Source organism: Cucumis melo, chromosome 6 (assembly GCF_025177605.1).
Source record: "Cucumis melo cultivar AY chromosome 6, USDA_Cmelo_AY_1.0, whole genome shotgun sequence".
Taxonomy (NCBI): Eukaryota; Viridiplantae; Streptophyta; class Magnoliopsida; order Cucurbitales; family Cucurbitaceae; genus Cucumis; species Cucumis melo.
The window spans coordinates 25,124,761-25,130,471 of record NC_066862.1 but is presented as its reverse complement, the minus strand read 5'-3'; positions in this window follow the sequence as shown (position 1 = coordinate 25,130,471).

Genomic DNA, 5,711 nt, shown 5'->3' with positions numbered 1-5,711 from the left:
ATTTTAGATTATAATTAATATTTTACAACCACACTATTTACATGATAATATAATTGAGTTAGAATTTGAATCAAAATTATTTAAGAGAAATGAATTGAATGAGAAATAATATTTCAAATCAAATTTTAACAACATATGATTAATAAAAATTATTATATTTAAGCTATTAGTTTTGTAACGAAAATTTATGTGTATTTGATAATCTTAATATTTTATAATTATCTTTTTCATATTTTATAAATTCTATATATTTTTTATTTTTTTTACATAATTAAGTTATATTTAAAGTAAAAATAATAAATGAAAATATTAGAAAAAGTAACAAAAAAAACAACAACAAAAAAATGATTACCAAACAAATTTCTGTTTTTTTTTTTCAAGAAACAGAAAGGTAGACGTTCTAGCCCACTCCGCAGTGGGGTTACGAGGTCGATGCAGCACTTATTCGTTGGGTTGAGGTTGAGTCTGCTGTGCCGGTTTCAGTGGTTCTCGCTTTTTAGTTTGATCAAGGGGATTTCCCTCAGGCAAATAGAAAGCGAATTTCACCTTTTAACTTTGATTTACGTGTCAATGTGAGATGAAAAGACTGTTTAAAGGCTGATTTCTCAAGGTATTTTCACCTGAAAACCCAGACCATTTTTCCATTTCGCAGAGTTAACAAATACTGCTGCAAGCCAAATTCAAAACAAGAAAAGAAGAAAGCCTAGGGTGTCGAGCAGCTCATATTATTTCTTTTGAGGTGAAAATATCTTATTACAACAGATATCCAAATAGTTATTTAACATAGTTTCATTTTTGTGTTAAAAAACAAAGAAACAAAGAACGAGAAACAAGGAACAAGATACAGAAAACAAGAAACGGAAACGTTATCAAACGAACCCTTATTTTCTATGCATTTCATTTCATTGAATAAGCCTACATCATTTAATTATAAAAAAAAAAAGAAAAAAAGACGACTTACTATATTATCTTCTACACAACTTTTAGTGGTTGATATAACATTATTTTCAACTAAACATTTGAATTATTCATGAACTTTCAAAATATTTATTTTTATTCATAAACTTACAAAGGATAATAATACAGTTGGTGTTTTCTCCAACAGGAGGTTCCAACATGAATGGGTAGAATAAGTGATGGAAAGTGTAACAATGACATAATTCTCCATTTTAATTAAGGAAGCTCCACAAGGACCATCCTGCCTTCTCGAGTCATGAGACAATGGGACCCTCTTTTCCCATAACCTCGTTCTTACTCTGTGTTGAGGGACTTTCTTATTTGATCAATAAAGTGTATATGAGAGGTCAGCTATCAGATGTATAATCTTTAGATTGTATTTATTGATCAGTCACTTGTTCTTTGCAAATGATACTCTTCTTCTTAAAGCATCAACTTTTGAGTTTGGAGTTTTTAAACATCTGTTACAGATCCACGAATTGGTCTTGGGACAATATGTTAATTTTTCTATATTTGTTATGGTTTTTTCGCCTAATGTCTGTTATGGTTTTCTCGCCTAAAGTGTTGTGTTATTTGACCACTAGGTTTGTGTAACTCAATATAATAAACTAAGATTCAAGGTTATTTAATGTAACTTGAACAATATGTAGTAGACATACCAAATAGATCATGTTCCAGTAATAACATAAATAATTTGTTGTATATGAATAAGGTTGAGTGTCTTATCTTAGTGAAAATATGAATATGTCTCACTTTATAAATGTTACAAAGAGTTGTAAGTGTTACAAATGAATTGATCCAAATCGTTCATCCAAAGACATGTGAATAAAAATATCATATACAAAGAGTTTGTATGAGACCACACCATAAAATAATTAATTTTTCGTTATAACATTGTTAACTAAATAGATTAACTTTCATAAGATGACCATAAGTAACTCGATCTCAATCTTGAGTGAGTTATAAACTTATCTCTATGAGGACAATCTTTTGATTTGTATAGGTGAGAGTGGTCTAAGTTGCGACTCGATAAGCTTACCATTTTTGGGATTTGTTTGGATAGGTAGTTGAAAACATAGCTTCACAAGATGAAATTCGCTCCTTGTCATTTTTAAGCTAAGTAGATGAATTGTCCCCTAAGTGTTATTCAAGATCTTGAATAATGAGGTCCTGATATGAATACCCTAGGATTTGAAAATTAGGAACCCAATCGGTTAGTCGTTGATATCAAATTGTGAGACCCGGGTTTGGAATAGAAAGGTTTTTGAATAAGTTGACATTTTGGAGATAGGTATTTTGATGATTCGTGTTAAAGCTAGGGGACACGATGAAGGAAGAAGGTTGTTTGATGTTCAACGCAAGATGATAGTAGGTGTTGAAAGTTAGGGAATTTAAGGAAAATTTCCTAATTGTGCTTAATTAGTGGGTTATTTGTCGAGGTTAAGCTTAAGCATGGCTAAGAGAAATATTAAACCTACATGTGTAAGTGTCAAGTAGGATTTGACAAGCTAAAGAGATCTTAGGGATGACTAATCTAATTTTGGATTTGTATAAATAGGAGTGAAAGATTAGAAGAAAGGAATGTTTTGCTGAAATTTCTTAGAGTTTTTTTCTGCTTAAAGAGGTCACTAGGCGAGAAGATAAGAATATCTGAAGATAGGCATTTAGAAGAAAGGAACTTAGTTAGTGAATGATTTTCTTCAAATAATGAACAAATAATTTAAAACTTCTTCAAATAATTAATGAACAAAGAATTTAAAACTTTCCTTCTAAAGTTTCATGTTGTCTTAATAATATTGTAATACATGTTAATGTTTGTGAGGAAGCACAAATGATTTATAGGCTAAAATTTTCATGTTACAATGATTGTATATTATATATGTGAGTAAACCATTAGCTTTATTTCTATCAATAAGCTAGCTATTATGTGCATACAATGAATCAAGACAACCATGGGGTGAAAGGACCACACGATAGTAAGAAGTTAGTCAATATCTTGAAAGGTGCGTATTGAGTTAGAAGCTTGAGCAATGAGATATGAATCGGGAAATTATCCATGGGATTCTGGGGATATGAGAAGTCACGATAGTCTATACGCGAGAATGGTTCATGTTGTTGGCGAAAGGAATAAGTAGAGGCTAATGTGTGATTTATGTTTTTGAATAAGGCATCGTAAAGTTTGTTTATGAAACTGAAATTATGTGATTGAATTGTATTCTCCAAAAGGATTTCAAAAACTTCACTTACTAAGTAATTTGTCTTATTATTTAAGTTTCCCTTCTCCAGGTTACAAGGCGTTGAGGTCAAGTTGAGAAGGGTAAGGCAAAGCAAACTAAGCTATTTAAGTTTAAGCTTGAAGGAGTTGCGCTAGGTATTGGAGCCCTAAAGTTTTGTTTCAAGTCTTTATTGTAAAGAAAGCATGTATATGTATTTGGAACGCATGTTGTTAAGTTAATAAAAGAAGTTTGATTCATTATCTGACATTTTGTTTTCTTTTCACTTAGTAGTTAAAAAGAATTAAGTTGAACAAGGTGCTTAAGCTAAAGTTCAAGGTTAAGTGTGAGCATTCTGGCATTTTCATTATGAAGCGTCAGGATTGCTCAAGTCACGTTTGCGTGCAGCAATGCAAGGTTCTGAACGTGTTGTGGGTGGGACGTGATACAAATTCTAAGACCACCCAAATCAATTTGACAACCAAAGATAAGGACTAGAATTGGATTACCTTTTGATCGAAGACTAAGAGATAAGACTCAAGGTTTGAACACTTCATAAGTAAGATGATCAAACTTACCTAAATGCTCAAGCACACAACCCTCTAGATCAAGAATTGTAAAGGTTGGTAATGAATCTTCATCGTCAATAGAGAGGATGAACTCATTCTAAATTCAATGTACCAAAAACTTATAAAAAATGAGCAACTTAATTGATGTGCCTTGACGTGCCTGCTTGAAAATCTTCAATCTCAATGTTAAATTTTTTTCTTCTTTTGTTTTTCTCAAATTTTCTTCCAGATTTGATGAGTTGATTGTTTTTTTTCTCTCTCTCTACTGATTCAATCACTCTCACAGTCTACCATAGTTTCCTTTTTTTTTTTTCAATTCACAATTTCTTATTCTTTTTTTTTTCGATTCAATCCCTATGTACTAAACGTCAGTGTCATATTCAATTTTTTTTCATTTCTTATTCCAATAAAACTAGGATTTCAATTCAACCTCTGTTCATCTTTCTTTTGTTTTTTGATTCCAATTGAAACTAGGATTTTAATTCAACTTCCAAACAATTGTTTTTTAAACAAAAACAAAACAAAAACCCTAATTAGAATCTAGACTCAATCTAGAAACCAATTAAACTATATCCAATCTAGAGCCTAGGCTTGAATACCGAATGATATGAAAACTCTATGATTGTAAAAATTAAAAACCTAATTGGTAAATCTCTAGCTAATATCAAATTCTAAGACCCTTAAATTAATTTGATAACAACCCAAGGAAAGAGACTAGATTAGGATTACCTTTTAATCGAAGACCAAGAGATAAGGAAAAGTAGTTCCTCACACCAAGTTCGAATACACTACAAGCAAGTCAATCAAACTTACCTGAATGTTCTTGGAAAACAACCTTGAATCAAGAATTGCAAAAAGATGGCGATCGGTAACTAGTAGAAGTACAATTTATTGTAGTCTTTTGTTTAAAATAATGAAGCCTTAATGCATAAGATGGAAAGAAAACGTGAAGAAAAGTAGAAGAATTGATTAAGTTGTGCATCACGAACTACAAAAGAACTTTATCCCTGTTTTATTGCATTTTATTTTTCTTATCGCATGATTTTAGGTGAAAAGAAGTATAGCCTGGCGATAGAATGTCAGGAGAGGAGACGCGCTCAACTAACAAGACGATGCTCACAATAAGCTAGGTAATCTGAAGCACTAGCAGACAAAATTGGTTGGGGAGAATGTCAGAAAAAGGACAAGTGAACATTTGTAGCACTAAATACATCTTTATCGGAGGAATTAATGAAGTATAGAATGTCCTGTCACATCATCCCTCGCCTATAAATAGAGGCGTTTACTTTAGAATCAAGTGTGCGAAATAGGATCATGGAGAGTAAGCTCAATCTTCCATTCACTCTTTCTTTCTTAAAGTTTTAGATGAGAGTCTAGAACAAAATAAAGAGCGATTCATTTCTATGTATTCCATTTGATATGCTTTTTGTATTAAGTTGTAATATTGATTCTATGGTTAAGAGGCCTAAAGTTTTAGTTATGATATTAATACATTTCTTCTACCATTCTCCCATATCTCTCTTTTTTTTCACTTTCAATGCATCTAATAGTTTTTGAACATTGTAATCTGTTATTAATACTAGAGAATTTGGATGTATGTATTATAAGTCTTGTTTAGCTCAATGCGGATATCAAAGCCTTGTTTTATTCAAGAGAAAAGACAATCGCATTGACAGTAACCACTTGACACGTGAAAACCCGTATTTAACTAAGCAGATGACGAAGAGATTGTAGAGATGCAATCTCATTGCTGAATTAACCCTTAGCATAAGTTGCAGAGATGTCAAATGTGCAGTGAAAGCATCGAAAGGATGTTTGCCTTAAAATAAGATAAATTGTTATCATGCATACAGATGGATTAGACACAAATCGTAGCTTAACTTTAAGTATTTGGATCCTGAAAGACCATCAAGTACAACGAAGGTGCCGAGAGGACGCTCACCTTAATTCTGAAGTTAATAGATGTTTTGTA